Source organism: Dermacentor variabilis, chromosome 11, assembly GCF_050947875.1.
Source record: "Dermacentor variabilis isolate Ectoservices chromosome 11, ASM5094787v1, whole genome shotgun sequence".
NCBI lineage: Eukaryota > Metazoa > Arthropoda > Arachnida > Ixodida > Ixodidae > Dermacentor > Dermacentor variabilis.
The window spans coordinates 122749608-122770184 of record NC_134578.1 but is presented as its reverse complement, the minus strand read 5'-3'; the positions used below and the strand labels follow the sequence as shown (position 1 = coordinate 122770184).

The 20577-nt window shown below is 46.8% G+C and overlaps 1 long non-coding RNA gene across 1 annotated transcript; it reads left to right on the top strand.

The window, feature by feature from the left end:
* The first annotated feature begins 2183 nt into the window (after positions 1-2183).
* On the top strand, positions 2184-8229 carry LOC142563611 (uncharacterized). The gene is made up of 3 exons (XR_012824355.1): positions 2184-2457; positions 5427-5526; positions 8113-8229. It is a non-coding gene; the product is annotated as an uncharacterized LOC142563611 (long non-coding RNA).
* The last annotated feature ends 12348 nt before the right edge of the window (positions 8230-20577 follow it).

Sequence of the window (20577 nt, the reverse complement as noted above, 5' to 3'; positions counted from 1 at the left end):
TCTGCTCTGTCGTCTCTGCTCGGCGCGTACCCTGCGTCTGCTGCGGGCAGCGGAGAGACGTTTGCAGCCGACCGACACTTCAGTTCAGAAGACAGTACAAATTGTGTAATAACAGAATTCCTTTTATTAGAACTTTCACACGTCGACAAGCCAGAAGAGATTGCGGCGGCTCTGGCTGCCTGTCGGGTCCACCATATAGAAGTTGTTGCTGGTCAAGCGGGTTCGAATTGGACAGTACGCGTCCTCCCACTGTTCGGATGTGTGGTTGAGTATGAGGAGAGTATCGGTGCGTTGGGACATGTCCAGGCAGTATACTGTACAGTGACGCACAAGCATCGCAGTGGGACCGGTTATAGGGACCGAGGGTGGGGCATATTGCTCACACTGAAACAAACAGCTCTCCGTCACATGGGCGCCGACAGAGATGTGGCTAATGAAAGAGGAAAAGCGGGACGAACACTTGGACGATAAATAAAGCATGTGCGAAAGAGCCATAGAGAGAGGAGATGACCCTATGGCAAGAGCAAAAGCTATGGCAAAAGCGAACCGATAAACTAGACGCGCAGCGTCTGCATTTCAGGACCACAAGCGAATGCAGTGCGTGACACGTAGTAACTTGGGCTCTGTTATCTCACTGCCTGGTGTAAATAACATCGAAACAAAGAATGTCATCTTGTCTACACACACGTCAACACACACACACGTGTCAACACACACGCATGCACCAACGTAGTCTGTTTCTCATTCACGGGAAAACTCGGAACACATTGTATCGCGATGCGGCGAGCGCTGGAGTCGGTAAAGACCGAAGCGGCCGGCGGCTGCAGCTCGCGCGGCCGCGGAGTGGGCCCGTAGACCATATACAGTGGGGGCGGAGTCGTGTTCTGCGTCGTCTGCCACGGCGGCGCGCGCTGGCCGCATTGTTTTAGCATTGTTGGGAAGCGTGCTACTGTCAGGGGCGGGGCACCGATTTCATCGTTACTGCGGGAACTGAGCTAACATTCTTTACTGAACGTTGTGCGAGGCCAAACTCTGAGCCTTCATTGGCGATAATGGAGTTCCACAAACTTATTTTGGCGGCATGCTTCGTTTGTTCTTTCAAAAGGCCGGGGTACCGAGTGTGTGCGTGTACATTTCTTCAGTACGTGTGCTATGTAATATGCAGCGACAAGACGCACCAAGATATGCGCGCAACGTGCTGTCTTTGGCTCGAAAGGAAAACGAGGCACTCAATAATGATAACTTTTGGGGGTCATACACGATGAAAGAGACGGATACGAATAAAGGAATCTTTTAAAGGTTACGACAATGAGCTGGAAGTGATTTTTCTCGACAATCATTCCCTAAACCAGACAAACCCTGCTCGCCGGCGGAGAGTTAGACGCGTCATGTTCCGAACTTGACTTAGTATCTCGTTATGTCCCCAGCGACCGCGATGACAGCGCTCTTCCTGGAAGGCAGTGAAGTGTAGAGTGACTTGGACAGCGATGTGTTCATTCGCAGCACGTCTCACGCGCTGACGATGGTGGCCCAAAGGCTGTCCCTCGGGCAAATAATAGAGAGGGTGGTGAGTCAGCGATGCTTTCAATACTCCCTAGACATTTTAAATGATGTTGACGCCCGTGGATTGGGCGGCCACTTCAGGAGAGCGACGGCACGCTCCTTGAGCGTTTCTTGCAACACACGAGCAATGTGCATCGGCGGCCTATCCTGTTGGAATATATATAGTCGCCTTCCGGGAACGGGCTGTCAATAACGTATGGAATCACTACATCGTCTATGATTGCCCTGCACCTTCCAGCGATGAACTTACCTTCGAGGCGTATTAGTGGGCGTCGCGCAACGCTTAGTAAAGAAAACCGGCTCATTTCACGCAATAACGATGACATCAGCGCACCATCCTGACAGTAGCACATTTGCAGGCAATGCGGCCAGCGCGCGTCGCCGTAGCAGACGGCGCCGTTCAAGGCCCGCCCCTTGAGCACTTGCGCCTGCGCGAGCTGCTGCCGCAACCTCACTCAAGCGCTCGCCGCATCGCCGACGCGGTCATTCGAAACCGAAACTCGAAATTGCCTTAGGGCGTGCTATAAGCCAATGGCGGTAATAGCCGCAGCCAAAGTATTGTTGCATTCACGTGGCTGCCATTTACTGCGCGCTGGCGTGTTGTGTGTCGTGGTGCGTGTGGCATATGAGACCCGTAATGTTGTGCTACAGGTGATTCTTTCAGCGAATCATTGCCTCACCAGACCACACGTACGGCGGACACGTATTGAGTGTTGACCAGATACTACGTGCTGTTCCGTGTCGCAACTACGTCCAATAATTATTTCGGCGAGGCAGATGGAAATACCTACTGTTTCGTCACACGCTATTTCGCGCGCCCTGCGTTCCGGCGAAATCCGCAGCAGGTCAACAACGCAAGGTGTGGAAGCATTGCAACGAAAACGTCCGGGAAAGGTATGCGTATGTGATAGCAGCATTGTCGAAGTCGCAAGTCTAGGCGCGCTTAAAAAAAAGTGCACATGCATTCAGCTTGGAGCAAAAGGTTCCCTTGTATCTCAGCGGCGGCGCGTTTTTGAAGCCGCTTGCTAGGTTTCACTTCACTTCCAGACGTAGCTGTAACGATTGCTAGTCCTTTGTCGTGTTACGCGGGCTTGTGTCGCTTGGGGCCACGTAACATCAGGTTTGCCGCTTCACAGTGCGCCATTGGTGCTCTGCAGGCGACAAGCGCTATAGTGCTCTCGCCCGTCGCCTCCGGCTGCGCGTATGAAAGAAAAAGAAAAAAAGACCATCGATCCTCGGAAAAGTGCAATCGGATTGGAGACTGTAACAACAGCTCCATAAACAAATGCACTAAACGTACAAATGACTGGACCCATTTTTAGCATAAGCGAATTTCACTCATTTGTACGGTCAGTTCTGATCTAATTACCTTTCATTGTTAATGTAGTGGGTCATCTGAATATTCATAAGATTTTTTTGCCACTAGAAGGCAGCATAACTTCGAACATTATTAAATGACTATCTTGTTCCGCCCCTCATTCCCTAGGATTCGCTGCATCTGGTTCGTTTTCATGTTCATCTTCCGCCCCGCCTCCACTTCCCCCATGGTGTAACCGTCTATGGCATAACCGTTACCGAACGTCCCCCCTCATTTTTTTTTCGGTGTTGCGATAGCACATATATGAACAATTCTGGCGCATTTCTGCCGTCGGCATCGCCGCGCGATGTTCCGTGCAGAGTGCAAGTGCGATAACATCGTGGCCGCAAGCCGCATCCACCGGCGACTGCGTATGCGCGGCCGCGCAGGTCCTATCTTGATGCCGGTCTACGATAGGCTACGCTCAGCGAGGGTTCGTGTGCGCTGCGTTCTCGCTGTTCGCGTTGAAGCGACGGGCAATACGAGGGTCGCTTGCTGCTACTACCGCTCTTCCTCAAACCATACTTCCGACACCGCGGACATTAGTTAATGTGTTCCGGAGCGCGCGTGACACCGTGTCTGTTAATCTGCTTAGTAAGCGCATGCTTACAAGTTTATACAGCCGATAAAACTGCTGTCTATCTATACCTCGTTTGGCTGTCTACCAATTTGTAGCTGCGACAATTTTGTTCCACATTACCCCACGAGGTCACGCTCCGACCCGACATGGCTACAATAGTGGCTGTGGTCTTGGGCTGCTAAACACGAAGTCGCCGGATCGAATTCCGGCCACGACGGCCGCCTTTCGAGTGGGGCGAAATGCGATAAGATCCGCGTATTTAGATTTTAGTGCACGTTGAAGAATCCCTGGTGGTTCAAATTATTCCGAAGTCTCTCACTACGGCGTGCCGCATAATCATTTCGTGGGTTTGGCACGTAAAAACCCATATTTTTTTTACTTCACGCTCCGCCAGCATCTTGCGATGGATTACAGTACACTGCCTTGGGTTTTTTTAACGTTAGGTGATTCTGCTTGGGAGTAAATTGTACACAACACGCACGGACTTTTTTTTATTTACATACCTACTTCGTCCATTGGGCATTACAGTAGGGAGGACAGATAATCAATATAAAATACAAGATTGCATACTCTTCAAAGTTTAAACACTTCAGACCATGGGTACAATACTAATCATACATGTTACATTCTGAGGGAGCGCATGAGACAGCACAAAGAAGAAAGCAGCATCTAAGAGTCTACTCTCACAATCACCACTCTTCACAAACAGGTGCTCATCGCTACTGTGCAGTGATAGAATAAATAGCTGTTTCACTAGGGCTCCGTCGTGCGCCCCAATGTATGTTCCACATAGGGTAATACTCAATTTGTTTGCAACAGCTTGGCATGGCAGAGGATGAGCTCAATATAATGTGAGGTCTTGTGCACAAGTTAATAATTCATTTGCACTTGATCCTCTGAGCATGCTCAAAACTGTTAGCTTTCATCGTTGCACTCCATTGATAGTACTGAATGTCACGGGGTTCTCTAGACAGTACAGATATGATGTGCGTACTTATAGGTAACTCTAGCGATGATAACTGTTATGTGTGGGAGTAACGCTGGTCACTACCCTTATGACTAAGTTCAATCGAGCACTGTGGCCATGACAATCTTACTGTGTCACAAAGTAACTGCAGACTCGTTATGCTGGCTGACTCAGTCAGAACAGTGCCGCACAGTACGGATCTTCTACATCACATATTCCCGATATATGTAATGTAGCACATAGCTGCAACCATGAACCATTGCCAAGCAAACACCACGCATCAAGATTCCTGCATCAGCACATTTCGACAGGCATTTTACGTTAAACGGCACCTTTACCACACATCGCACTGCTTGTTGATCAGCACATGCACATGTAATGGAAGAAGATTTCAAGTAATGAATTGAACGAACATGAGGGGCATGACAGCTACTGCAATCATGTACTGTCCTCTGTTAGGGAAGCAATATGACACTGATAGAAAACTACATATTGTTGTGCCACAGGTGTTGCACTCACGTTTATTCACTGCGCTTCAACATGTATGCCAGTTCATATGGATTGTTGAATACTCCTATCAGTTTCTGAACATAGAAGAGCCCGAGAGCCTTCTTTCATATGTGGTGACATGCACAAAGACGGAGTATGGCTTGGTACTGTTAATAATAGGCACGCTTTTGGCCTGATTGATAAAGAGAAAGATACTGTAACGCAAGTGCATTATTCGCACTCATTTTCTTTGAAGAAGGTGCCACTATGTTATGTCTTTTTCTAGTTAATGTTGGTGCTGCAGTGCTAACGCAGGCACTGTTTACTTGTTTAAATAAATGTCTACCTATGAGCAATGCCAATATGTGATTTTAAAATGCCAAATTAAACTTTATTATACTCTTTTTCTCTGTGCATTTTTGCCTGCAAGTTGCGCCATTTGACACAAATGCTGTATCGTTTGCTTGCAGCACCACGTACCTTCACACGTTCTCTGGAGACCACCTTCCAGGACCTTACATGTATGCGCGCCAAGCTCGGGGAGACTTCAGTAAGGCAGGTAGATAAGCAGTGAGTGACTTCTATTTAATTTTTAATTCCATTTCGTGCAGCTATTTGTAGAATCAGTATAGTGTAGTTGAAGTAATCTTGCGGGATTTCGCATAGCTTTTAATCTCTGCTATTAGAAATGATTATAAACCTATGTGCTTACTTTGTGTAACCTGTGTATTTTCTTAAGGTGTTGGGAATGTGTAGATAGTGCAAAAGTTATTGCACTTGCTTAACTGCAACCATTCATCCACATCTACCTACGTTTCACACGTCAGTAGGGATATAATCAACTGTGGATTAACAAGATTGTGTGAATTGCAGTGAAATCCCCAGTGAGTGCGAGACTGACTGTGCGCATACTCCCCGTCGGCCTCATACTTTTATTGGCCGGTAATAGCAGCACAATCTTATTTGTTAACTGCTGAATTCAGCTTCGCATTTCACAGTCAGTTTTCTGTTAGGGTGACTCTTGTTGTGGCAGTTGTATGCATTATTTGGCTTCTAATTTGTTGCTTGGACTTGAATTCCGTCATGGTCCGTGTGCGAAGAAAACGCAAAGTAAACACGGACAAAGGAGAAACACAGGACGTGTGTGGTCTTGTGTTCTTCCCTTGTCCGTGTTTGCACTGTTTTTCACCCATGAATTTGTACCAACTAGCTCACATTCATAGCCTTTAGGGTGTTCGTGATGATAGACACAATTATGCATTTTAATGTAGCGGCATTAATTGTGTAGTTATTGTGAAAAAGCAACAACATACAATGTCTGCTGGGAAAACTTTTCACCAAGTGATTTATGGAAGAACTGTGGTCCTGTACCTTACTTACTAGCCTTAGATATGAAAACTATTTGACATTACGACAGATGCATGACATTTCTTCTGATTACAGCAGAACCTCTTACAGGAATTTCACACACACACACACACATACAGATATATATATGAGTACCATCACAGACTGTTGCTGCACATCATTGCTTCATTGCCTACCAGGTAACAATGTCCACGTCATCCAGACGGAGTAACACATACATTTCATTAAAGCACACTGATGGTTTCACTGAAAGACACATCTCTTCCATTATCACACCTCAGTTATCCCCTCTAAACATACATTGTAGAACCAACTGCACCACCGTGGCATGCAAGAAGTGCAAAGAGCAAGTAATGGCACGATGCATGATTGAAGATAAGTGTGAGTGAAAGGCAGTGTGCCTATGAGCACATTGTAAACTCCAGTGTTTGTGGCAGTGTATGTGGTTGCAAGCTAGTGGAAATTATTGCTACCATAATTATGGGCGAATGGAAATAACTGTGTTTTTAAACTTCTGTCAGTAAGTATGGACGGATATTGTGATCACAAGTGGGTTCATGCTGCTCAGAGCATCAGAGCAGACGAGTATGAGCTTTCAGTAACCTCTCCCAAGTGTCATTTGCACCAAGGAGGAACAGACCTGGGAGTGAGCTGATGAATATGTGAATAAAACGTCGCAGCGTGAGTGCGAGTTTATGATGCGTTTGCTTATATGTTGAGATAACCTTATGGAGCTGATAGTGCCTCAGCATGTTTATTTGCTTCCCCGTTTTCTTGTGTCCCTCAAGGCAAATCATGTGACCTGTCACACCTGGCAAGTTTTTATTCTTTCTGAAGGGTCACACTATCACATGCTTGGCGCTAAACTATCTCCACTTTCTTTCCAAGATGCTGTGGCATTTCAAGAACTTCCTCCACATATTTTTTTTTTGGCCGACGGATTCCAACAATGAGCACAATTTCTATGTGTTGAGGTCGTAAGGCTGTTCATGGAAGTTTGCGCTGTAATGTAGCAGCTGCAATTAGTGCACTGGCAAAAAATTTTTGCATAACACTTTCTTAAAAATTTGTTAAGTTGATGAGCTAACACACATGCCTTAGAATTTTCTGTCACTCTACACAAATCGACGTCGTTGAAATAACAGAAAGAGGAACTATATACAGCTGCTTTGCTACTTAGACTGCCTAATAAAAAAGCGTGTGTCACGTTTCTTGAGATATTTAATCTCCAATTCTTAAAGCTTGATAGCCACATTGTTTACTTCCCCAACCAAGCCTTCTTCTCATCACTCTGCTAACATTGCGAGATTAGCAGAGACTGAGACCTTAGAAATGTGTCATTTCATGTAAGTGATGTCGTTATCATACCTTACTAACTTATGGGCAACTGAGTGGGCTAATTGCTGGCTGTTCATCTATGCAACCTGCCTCAATCCTTCTTATTGTGAAAACAATCTGAATTTCACAATAAAGGGGGAGTCAGTGGGTTGAGTCCCGAAGGAAATCATACTTTATCCTCAAATGCACAGCATTAGAGTTTATTATTTGAGCCTGTATTGGGGGTGGGGGGAGCAGCCTAAAGGACAATCTTTGATTCTTATATATGCCTCAAATGGCAGCCTTAGTGCCGCTTATGGGCACCTATATGCATAATTTTGAAGTATTTAACTTTTCTTGAGGTTACCCGGCTGTCATAGACATTCACATGCAAACTTGTTACTGCATACTTGCAAATGTTCTATACGTCTGTGGCTTTCCATTGGCAGGAATTGTTTGTTCCAACTGCAGGGTAAAGGGCCATCTCTGCAATCTCTAGTCATCCCTGTCGTGTGCAAGCTGACTACATCATCACTACCCCATCTGAGCTTGACACTCAAGCTTTACAGCACTTCCCCTTTCATTTTGTATGTACTTCATTACAGTTACATACCACTGCTATTTGTATAGAACACTACATAATCTGCTTATGTGATCTTCCACTTATTATTTATTATGGCAGCTACACAGGTTTGACGTATCCTCCAAATGCCCTTTGTAAAATGTATTGAACATTGCCTTCATTACCCAGTTCGACCTACAGATCAGATTGAGCATGTACATGACAGAGCAGTTACGAGGAACAGTAACAGTTCTGTTAATATGACTTTCTAATGCAGGAAGTCACACTTGTCAGGACCCTGCATTGGACAAAACATAATTTACAATTATAAATCCTTCCAAATACCTTGCTATCCTGGCCATCAGAGGAAGTAGGTGTCGAGAGATGAAATGTGCCATAATGCCAAATAACTGCAACAACGTTGCATAGCGTATGTTCACGCTCTATGCAACGAAAGCACAATCCATAGTCATTTCTCTCTTTCGCTAGCTCAAAAGAAACAACAATAGCAGTGCAATCTAGCTATATGACAAGGGAGTTTCATTTTCTTCAGGTAATAGTCATGTTGGCCATTGAAGGCATGGCAGGGCACTATCAAGGAAAATCTAAGATACAAAAGGTCTAGGAAAGAGTAGTGCACTGATTGGATTTATGGGAGAAAAAATATGCAGACATCTCGCACTGTGGGAATAGGTGTACGAGAAGCTTTCGTGAGCCTGCAAAGGTAAATGGTGTATTGAATCAAAACACTCTCTGAAGATTTATGTGATGAAAAATCGCTCCGTCGCCAATGTGGACATTGCAGAGCATGCATAATTTTTATCACCATGTGAACTGCGACGTGAATTGCAACACACCATGTGTTTAGCCTTTAGACCCGCACTAAACTGACATGTGATAGCGAATTTCAGCGGAAATTCAATCCCGTATCGTCTCTATTCATCGTGAGCTGAAATAATCATGCACTCACTCTTTGTCATCATAGCTATTTGACATGACTACAATGCCGAATGTCATTAAGCGCTGGCTTGCATGACGAAACAGTGCAAGGATGTTTTCCTTTGCATCTTTCGGGAATGCATTCTTGGCGTAATGGTTAAAGCAGCAAGCTTGGTGCTGGAAATACTGTGTTAAAACCAACCTTTAATTTAGCAACACCTTTACCGTGTGCTAGCAGCTAATTGAGACAGCTATAACGTTCAAGTCTCTAAGAAAACTGCTTTAGGAGCTCATCCAGTACATTGACTTAACGTAAAGAAATCAACATGGCTAATTAAGGAAAACACTCATATTGCTATTAGAAACACGTGCTACCTATGAGCACACTGTCACCAATGCCACTAACCATCAAGAAATGGGACCTTGTTTTTGCAGCAGTGCCCAAAATCGACTAACGAGCTTGTCTGAGTTGCTGTAACATGTTAGGCCACTGCCTCTGCTTTTCATGCATCTGACCACCTCAAGGAAGGTGTATGCGTAATACATACACTATTATGTCATGTCGAACGGTCACGTAATGAAAGTGGTAAGCTCTGGTTACTATGTATAAACTTTCACAATATTCCATGCAGCATGTTCCACATATGGTGCACTCTTTCCTAGTGGCGATAGGACAATGGCACTGGCCGTTTCAAATGACAGAATGGCATTTTAGAATTTGCGCAATGTAGTATTTTTTAAATCTGCACTCAACTTTTGCTATTGTTTCAAATCCAATAAAATGTATTGTACAAGTTGAAAGGGTACGCTTGATTACGTGGGCATGAACATTTTGTATCTTCGGGTTTTGCATTTCGCTGTAGCCACTTGGCGCGGGTGCCAAACGTGGATGGACAGTGTACACATCTTTTATGCTTCCGAGGTGGAATGCTGGTTGATCTTTAATGAATAGCTTTCAGAATCTGTCATGGCCAACTGATTGGGCACTGTCATGGTAAACAAGCAAGATGCTTGGCCGCACGGTCTCTGGCACATAATGCTTCTCGCCCTGTGGTTAAATTGACTTTTTTGACTATATTACTTTTTTGGCAGCAGCAGTGGAGCGCATTGCATGCAGCCCGCTGATCCTTTTCTCTACTGTCACAGGCTATACCCCTGTCACGGAATTGGAGGCTGCGAACGGCAAGCTTCGAAGGTGCCGTAAACTTCGTTGCCCTGTGCTTTTCCTGGACCTGGCGGTCTGACCTTTTGAATCCGCGCCTCATTGCTGCAGGCCACATCACCTCAAAGATTCTACGCAAGCGCTGTTGTTACCACATGCAGGCCACGGCCCCAGCTGGGGCAGTGCCCTTCACTTTGGCAGCAGCGGCGGAGCGCATCGCATGCAGCCCGCTGAATTATTTGGTATTATTCGCACTGTTCATAGACACTCCGCCGTTTGCTGTTTGCTGCCAGTGTGATGGGTTACTGATGATGTAAACATGACATGCGCGGTTGAAAGTGTTCTAGGTCGAGGCAATAATCCTGTCATCTTTTGTGTTCTTGTTTTCATGGAGCAGTGTAACTTATGGCAATGTGTGCTGAGTGATGATGATCTTGCAGTGACCTGTACAGTGTGAATTTTTATTTCACGTAGGAGCATGGTCTCACGTCACTGAGCAACAGTTTAAGGTAAAAAAGTTTGCAAACAAGCACTGGAACCGTGAAAGGTGTAGGACAGAAGACAGCATGAACACAGTTGCAAGAACATACAACAGTGAAGTGGTCACTAGGCGTGTAGATATGGACCGCAAGCTAAACATGCTCGAATTGCTGACTAAGGTTAACGGCAGTGAAGAAGCCATCTAGCTACTCTCAGATCGCTTTGATGTCATACAGCAGTGCCAGGACCGCCAAGATAGAGAACTTAAAGATCTTAGGGGCAAAGTGGAGAATATGGAGAAATGCAGCGCCACAAAAGAGCTAGAACACCTTCAGGCTGACATCGAGGCTCTTGAGTAGCCTAGTACAAGCCTCAACGTCGCAATCCACGGTATTGCTGAAACGAAGGGGGAAGATCTTCTTGAGAAGGTGAATGACTTGGCGAGAGAGCTAGAGCCAAAAGTGATAACTAGGGAAGATGTAGTAGCGCTCCACAGATTGCCATCAAAGCCTGGATAGACACCAGAGATTATCATGTGCTGTGCTCGCCGTGAACTTAAGAATGCTTTCATGGCTAAAAGAATGGCTCTAAACGGCCCCAATGATAAGCGGTACATCTGTGAACATGTGACATCTCGGTCTAGGAAAGTGCTTACATCCGCCAAAGAATGTGCGAAGGGATCAGGCTATCAGTTCGTATGGCACACAGGTGGTAAGATTCTCGTGCGTAGGGCACCAGGTGAAATTGCTGCGGTGATTAAACATGAAGATGACTTGAAGGCTCTACATTTGTTGGCGTGCTGTTCGTTTGGTTGCTTTCTGAAACTCCGTTTCCTCATGCACAGTTTTCAACATATACCAAAAGAAAAATGCTTCACTCCTCGAGGCCTCGGTGGAAAACAACTGAGCTGTGTACATATGAATGGTCAGTCGCTGAATAATGAAATTTCGGAATTGGAAGCTAGCTACTCTCAGAAGATCGCTTTGATGTCATACAGCAGCGCCAGGACCAGCAAGAAAGAGAGAAACATCTTAGGCGCAAAGTGGAGAATATTGATACAAACAGACACTGTGATGTTATGTTTAGTGAAACATTGTACAATGAAGATACTGGGGTATTTAAATTGCCTAACATCAAACACATTTTACTTGAACAGGACATCAAGACGTGGCAGAGGTCTCTCGTTATTTATAGATGACTGTGTGAAAACTGATTTGTTAACTGATTTCTGTTGTATTACCAATGACTACGAAATGCTTTGTGTTGAAAGCAAGTGCTTGCTTCTTGCCACATGTTATCGTGCCCCTGATGAAGGCTATTGCACGTTTTTCACTTGAGAAATTTTTTTTATTTTTACAAGTTAGAATAGGCAGAGAGTTATGATTGGCGGTGACTTTAAGACTGACATGAAAGGTGCTACTCGCAAAACAATAGACTTTGAAACACTACTTGCATCTCATGGGTACGCGAGTGTTATAAAGTATGAAACAACATCAACCTCCACATCAGCTGCACTGCATGACCTTTTCATCACAAACTATGACCCGACCAATGTCTCAAATGCCGTTCTAAGCTGCTGTATAGGTGACCATATGCCAATATGTATACCTGTTAACGCTCCCAAAAGGACAAAGAAAACGAAGAAAATGCGTGTAACCTTGCAAAGCATCAGGGAAACTCTGTGGAAGTATTTCAGATCGAGATACGAGGGACCTGCTGGGATAAAGTTTTTCTAGAAAACTCTGCAGAAAAGGCTTACGATACCTTCATTAGTAACTTCGTGGCAGTATACAGGAAACACTTTGTCACGAAAGAGCGAAAAATCAGTACAAAGATTCGAAAGCCTTGGGTAAACGAAGAGCTTTTAAGGAAAATTAGAAACGAAGATAGGTTGTAGGCGAACTTTTTAGAAACTCAGGAACCTTTATGTTACAGTGTTTAAGACCTTCAGAAATAAATTAACAAAAGAATTATGAACGGCAAGAGACGCATATTATATTCGGGAGTTTGAATCTTGCCCAGGACACACTGATAAACTATGGAACAAGAGAAACACTCTTATGAGACAGAAGCAGAAGAGAGAGTCACCACAAAAACTTCATTAAACGGACACCTAGTCTAGGACCAGGAACTTGGTGATGTATTTAACCAATACTTCGCAGCCAAGAATGTTGACCCAAATTATTGCCCCACTAATGATATCACAACACCTAGAAACAAAAATTCCGTTTTTCTCACACCGATTCTGCTGAGGTGTGTTACGTTCATTTGAACCTCAAAAGTTCACGTTGCTCTGACATAGACGACCTGCACATACGGCCTACTATATATGTCATTTATGATATCGCCCCAATTTGAGTGTATATTTACAACTTGTGTACTTCTTGTACTTTTCTTGACAGAATGAAAACTGCCAGAATAAGCACCATTTTCAAAAAAGGTGACAAACAAAATGTACAAAATTATCACTCAACATCGATCCTCCCAATTTCCTCAACGGGCTTGGAGAAAATTATGCAAAATCGGCTGTCGTCATTTTGTAGCGGATACCACCTTATAACTGGAGCTCAGTAGAGATTTCTGAAGCACAAATCCACAGAACTGGCACTATTAGATCAGAAAGAGCACACGTTAAGAAACTTTGAAAACAGGTTATTAGCAATCCGTATATTTGTTGATGACACGCAGGCATTTCACCACATCAATCGCAATATGCTCCTCAGTAAGCTATAATGGTATGGGGTAAGGGGCACACCACTCGCATTATTATTCTCCTATCTCAATAACAGACATCAATTTCTCTCAATAAATGAATTGAAATCTCAACCCAAACAAATAATTTCAGGTTACCACATGGAAGTATTCTCTGACCGCTACATTTCAACATTTATGTCAATGATCTAATACCTATTTACCAACAAGCAAAATTTGTAATGTATCGCGATAACACTAGTATTTTCTTATCGTCTCAAAGCTACACAGAATTACTGAGAATGGCAAATGAATTCTTGATAGGCTTTCTTTTTGGCCAAACAAGAATTGTGTACACGTTAATCGCAATAAGACCAAAGCAGTAATTTTTTGAACTCCAGGTAAACAAATCCCACAGCATAATATAATGTTTGAGTCTATGAATATTGAGGTTGTGAACACAATTAAAATTCTTGGTGTAACCTTTTCCAACAGCTTACAATAGGATGGCCACATAGACTAAGCCCCCAAGAAACTCAGCAGCACACTTCGTATGCCAAGTCGCAGTGGACACACTGTCCCCACTTCTGTTAAAATACTGCTTTATAACGCTTTGTTTGCCTCGCATATCAATTATGGTCATTTAGTATGAGGTACTACCACACAAACAAATCTTAACAATATGCTCGTCATACAGAAGAGGGTGCTACGTATTATTACCGATGTATCTTACATTGAACACACCGCACTACTTTTCGATAGGTACCACATAAGAAAAATTAATGACTTGTACACATATAGACTCCTACGGGAGTTACTTCAGTATAAAGAAACATAATGTTACGCTTGTGGAAATTGCCAACCAGCATCACAATGTACCTGCCTACACCACCCGCCGGACTGAAATATGGAATGTTGAGACATGCGACAAATATAGCAAACAGATGCTTGAAAATAATTTACCGAGGTTATTAAATTCTTTAAAGAAATAGACATTGATATTGGAAGAATGAACCCTCCATAATTCATGGCTTTTCTACGCTCTTATTCTTGGGTGTTACTATACGAAATGTAACATGCTCTTCCCTTAATAAATTTTAAATAAATCTTTGAAATTGACACGTGTACTTATCTCTATCGGGCGACCACGTTTCACCGCCGAACAAATGTTATCGCACAGCGCGGGACGCGCCTGCATGTATCCGAAGTTTCTGGAAAGTTATCGATGCTTCTATCCGCTGCCTGTTGTCGCCGAACCTTGTATTATCTGATTTCATCGCGTGACGCGAATGGTGTAGAACTTTGTGGAAGGCACGCGGGTCCGAACGATTAGACTGGAACATTCGACGACTGCTGTACAAAAGCCGACGCGCTTGACCCGCAGATCAGATTTTCGACGATCGCTGACTGTGTTCGCCGCTATCGTTGCGCTTTAAGTGTAGCCTGTTTTGTGGGCACAGGTTCGCCCAATAAAAGCTAGTTTTGTCTTTCACAGTACTGCTACTGTGTTATTTAACGTCACTACCACGTGACACCTGGTGGAGGTGCTAGTGCGTTCATGTACCGAACGCCCCCGCAAAGCCGCGATCCAAGCCCGAAGCCCGAGGACAAAACTAACATCGCCCAAGACCAGCGTGCTAGCCGCAGACTGCAGGGACTGCCCCCAGAGCAAGGACTTCTACCTGAGTCGACAAAGAAGATCGTGGTCAAAGCAACCCCAATGGCTGCCCCAGCGTCCCCCGTTATCCTACAACAACCTCGGGACCCACCGACCTTCCATGGAGCAGCGACTGAAGACGCAGAATCCTGGCTGGAGACCTACGAACGAATCGCGACTTTTAACAACTGGGACTCCGACGACAAGCTGCGGCATGTATAATTTGCCTTAGAAGATGCCGCCAGAACATCGTTTGAGAACCGGGAGTCGACCTTGACGACATGGGACCTCTTCCGTACCGGCTTCCTGCGCACCTTTACGAGCGTCGTGCGCAAGGAAAGGGCCGAAGCCATGCTGGACGCCCGAGTGCAGCTACCTAATGAGAACGTTGCCATCTTCACGGAAGAAATGAACCGTCTGTTCCGCCATGCCGACCCGGATATGCCCGAGGAGAAGAAAGTCCGCCTTCTCATGCGTGGTGTGAAGGAAGAACTTTTCGGCGCAATGATACGAAGCCCACCGAAGACCGTAGAAGAGTTCCTTCGCGAGGCCACCAGCATCGAGAAGACACTCGAAATGCGGAACCGGCAATTCAACCGCCGTACAAGCTCTGCCCACTACGCAGGAATTCAATCACTGGCCACGGAAGATCTGCGTGAGACCATCAGGGCCATAGTGCGCGGAGAACTGCGCAAGGTCTTGCCTTCGTCGCAGCCTCAAGTGGCCTCGATCGCCGACATCGTGAAAGAAGAGGTGCACCGATCGCTTGGAGTTCCTCAGGTGCAACCAGAATCACCACAGCCCCAGCCGGAAGCGATGACCTTCGCCGCCGTCGCACGCCGTCAAGGCCCCCCCCCCCTCCGCGACCGCGCCAGGGCCCGGTGACGCCGCGATTCCGTCGTCCGCCGCCGCCGCCGCCAGCACGCCCACCCGCCGCCCAGCGCACCTACGCGAGGAAGACGGACATTTGGCGAGCCCCCGACCACCGCCCGCTCTGCTATCACTGCGGAGAAGCCGGCCATGTGTACCGCCAATGCCCATACCGCGACTTGGGACTGAGAGGGTTCGCCGTGAATGCGCCGCATCCACAGCTTGGCGAGCGCCCACGTGACATCGCCGATTACCTCGCCGCTACTCACTGGAGCCCTCGACGGCCGTCCCGTTCGCCGTCACCAGGCCGCTACCTGTCGCCGCAGCGCCGACCATACACCGGCCCAGCCCGGGGCCTCTCTGCGAGCCCATATCCGGAAAACTAAAAGCAGCAACCGATGGAGGTGCGGTTGCTGTTCGTCGAACTGACGAAGATCCTCCGCCGCCGACGAAGACGACGAAGAAACCATCTCGACGACCTAATGACGACACGCCGCCGTTCCGACGAAGTCAGGATTCCAAGACTACACCGACGAAAGACGGCTTGACGACGCGACGTTCCAGCTTCAGTTCAACACGACGCAGCCGTGATCCGACGCCGAGACCTAACTGTAACGTCAGACAAAGAACCACCGACCTGGACGTGCTTCTCGACGGCCACGCTGTTACCGCCTTAGTGGACACAGGGGCTGATTACTCCGTCATGAGTGGACACATCGCCGCCCAGTTGAAGAAGGTTAAGACTGCATGGGAAGGCCCTCAAATTAGCACCGCTGGAGGACACCTGATTACGCCGACTGGAATCTGCACGGCAAGAATAACCATTCATGACCGGACTTACACTGCCACCTTCGTTATCCTCCAACAGTGTTCACGAGACGTCATTCTCGGTATGGACTTCCTGAACCAACACGGCGCAATCATCGACCTGAAGTCGAAGTCAATAACGCTGTCGGAAGATAAAGCAATACCGCCGGAGAGCCCTCGTAGTCACCACGCCTTGAGTGTGCTCGAAGATCAAGTGAGCCTCCCGCCTCGCTCCAGCATTGTTATTTCGGTCGGCACCGAAATAACCGCTGACGTAGAAGGTGTCATCGAAGGCGACCAACGTCTACTGCTAGACCGTGAAATTTGCGTCGCAAGAGGGATCGCTCGACTGCACGGAGGGAAAACTGAAGTGTTGCTGACAAACTTCAGCCAGGAGTTCAAGCACATCAACAAGGGCCCGAAGATCGCGTACATCGAGGGAATTCTGGAAACCAGTAATGCGTTTGTCTTCTCGGATTCCGCCGCATCTACCCCGACGACCATGGTTCCCGAACCAGACTACGACATTAATCCAAGTCTCCCAGTGATTAAGCAACAGCAGCTCAGAAGTCTGCTCCGACGATACAAAGGCTGCTTTTCGACGTCATCGAGGATTCGACAAACACCAGTCGCCAAGCATCGCATAATCACCGAGGAGTACGCTCGACCACTCCGCCAAAGCCCTTACCGAGTTTCGACGCGAGAACGCGAAGCTATAAGAGAACAAGTCGACGAAATGCTGCGCGACGACATCATCCAGCCGTCGAAAAGCCCGTGGGCATCCCCTGTTGTCCTGGTGAAGAAAAAGGACGGAACCCTAGGTTTCTGCGTCGATTATCGTTGTCTGAACAAGATCACGAAGAAGGACGTATACCCCCTTCCACGGATAGACAACGCATTGGATCGGCTCTGCAACGCTAAGTAGTTCTCCTCGATGGACCTCAAGTCTGGCTATTGGCAAATAGAAGTCGACGAAAGAGATCGCGAAAAGACCGCCTTCATCACCCCAGGTGGCCTCTACGAGTTTAAGGTTATGCCATTTGGACTGTGCTCGGCGCCTGCAACGCTCCAGCGCGCCGAAGAAGCCCGACAGCTCGCCCGCCTGCGAATCAAGAGCCAGCAGAGGACCGACAGCCGACACTACAACCTCCGACGACGCTTCGTCGAGTACCAGCCCGGCGACCGTGTTTGGGTATGGACCCCGATACGCCGACGAGGACTCAGTGAGAAACTACTCCGACGTTATTTCGGACCCTACAAGGTCATCCGACGTATTGGCGCTCTGGACTATGAGGTCGTGCCAGACGGCATTTCGCATTCACAGCGGCGCCGCGCACGATCTGAAGTGGTCCACGTGGTGCGCCTTAAACCCTTTTACGGACGCTGACGAAATTCCTTATATTTTGATGTTTTCTTTGCTACGGGTGTTTTTATTTCGCTTGTATGTAGCATCGGGTCGATGCTTTTTAAGAGGGGGGTATTGACACGTGTACTTATCTCTATCGGGCGACCACGTTTCGCCGCCCAACAAATGTTATCGCACAGCGCGGGACGCGCCTGCATGTATCCGAAGTTTCTGGAAAGTTATCGATGCTTGTATCCGCTGTCTGTTGTCGCCGAACCTTGTATTATCTGATTTCATCGCGTGACGCGAATGGTGTAGAACTTTGTGGAAGGCACGCGGGTCCGAACGATTAGACTGGAACATTCGACGACTGCTGTATAAAAGCCGACGCGCTTGACCCGCAGATCAGATTTTCGACGATCGCTGACTGTGTTCGCCGCTATCGTTGCGCTTTAAGTGTAGCCTGTTTTGTGGGCACAGGTTCGCCCAATAAAAGCTAGTTTTGTCTTTCACAGTACTGCTACTGTGTTCTTTAACGTCACTACCACGTGACAATATAGCTTATCGCTCAACACTGATTGGGAAACATTACATTGCCTTGTTTATGAGCTTCTTCTGACCATTTTTTTTTTGCTTTGCAACCACTCCTGTGCCAAATTTATAAGATGCAGGGCCGGTCAAACCTCAAGAGGGCTTTTTATCTCTCATCCACAACATTGCATTTCCCTTGTTATGTTGTAACGAATATTTTGAGGTCATTTTGATTTGAAATTTTCTCTGTGCCCTTTAAGATTCCGTTGGCGAACACTTTCTTCGTATTTATTGCTGATGAAAGAGCCAGCCTTAACAATGCATCAACTTCTGGCAGCTTGCCCATTTGTCTATTGATCAACTCAAATGTTAATTGCTACAGTACGCTCATCCACCTCGCAATGATATCCGTGGGGTTGCGTGAAATTGAAAAGGTAGGCAAGTGCTTCGGTGTCTGATGCCAGTTTAACCTATTGATTATCAGCGCATGTTTGGAAATGCCCGACAGCCGCCACCATTGCAAGTAGCGTATTTACTCGAATCTAGGCCGACCCCAATTCTAAGACGACCCCCTAAAGTCCGAGGCCAACAATATATATATATATATATATATATATATATATATATGTGTACCTCGAATGTACTGAACAAAAAAAAAACGAGGACAGCGTTCACAAAATGCAAACAGCATTTTATTTAGCCTGAACGTGCAGAGCTCATTCAACGTCGTCACTGCTAGACTCATTGCTGTGTTCCTTGTCCCTGTCACCTTCAAACAGTGCACTATCTTCGGTACCGTCAAGCGCATTAGATATGCTGCACTTTTTAAAGGCGCGCACGATCAAAGTACCTGAGATGTCGCCCCATGCTGCAGCTACCCAGGCCGCTAGCTGCGATAGCGATGCACGTTTGGTGCGGCCTGTTGCCGTTAGCATGTGGCCTCCATCGGTCAACGAGCCCGTGAAATATTTCCGCAGACGTTCCTTGAAAGGTTAGTTGATGCAGACATTAAGTGGCTGCAACTGGCCCATTATGCCGCCCGGTATGACAGCAAGGTCCGTGTTCGCTTGGGCGAGCGCTGCCTTCACGTCTGTCAAGTTCCCACGGTAAGAGTCGACGACAAGGACTGAGTTCTTTGTCGAAAGGGCTCCTGAACGCTGTCGCCACACAGTCTTATCCCACTATTCCACCATCGCACCCGTCATCCACCCGTTCTTATTTGCCCGCACAATGACATTTCTTGGGACAGTTTCTCGAGCAGGCAGTGTCTTGCTTTTAAATATCATACAAGGAGGGACTTTATGTCCATCAGCTGTGCAGCAGAGCATCACAGTTGCGCGCTGCTTCTCGTAGCCCGAAGAGCGCACATTCACCTCCTTGGCACCCTTTTCATTCATGGTGTACGCCACTGGCATATCAAAATACACAGCTGTGTGGTCACCGTTGCCAATTTGCCCAAGGTTGTAGCCTGCCGCATCTCTCTTTCGCAGCATGTAGTGCTGAAAAGCTATCACCTTTTCTTCAAAATAGCTTGGCAGCTTCTAGGTGAGTGAAGTGCGATGTCGGAGGCTGAAGCCGAAGCGCTTCATGAATTTCTGAAGCCAGCCCCGGCTGGCTTTGAAATCCTTTGGCGTTAGGCCTCGCTCCCTCGAAAGTTCCCTAGCTTTCGCTTGGAGCACTTCTGTTGTCACTGGAAGGGCAGCTGCTCTCTGCATCCAAACAAAGTCGGCCAAAACTGTCTCCACTTCGTGGTGACGGCCTTTATTTAGTCCGCTATATGCCATCCTCGTTGCGGCGCACGCAAAAAGCTGCTGTCGTTGTCCCCTACAACGACGGACATTTTTCTTGTCGACGCCGAGGTCCCACCCAGCTTGAAGGCTCGACAATGCCTC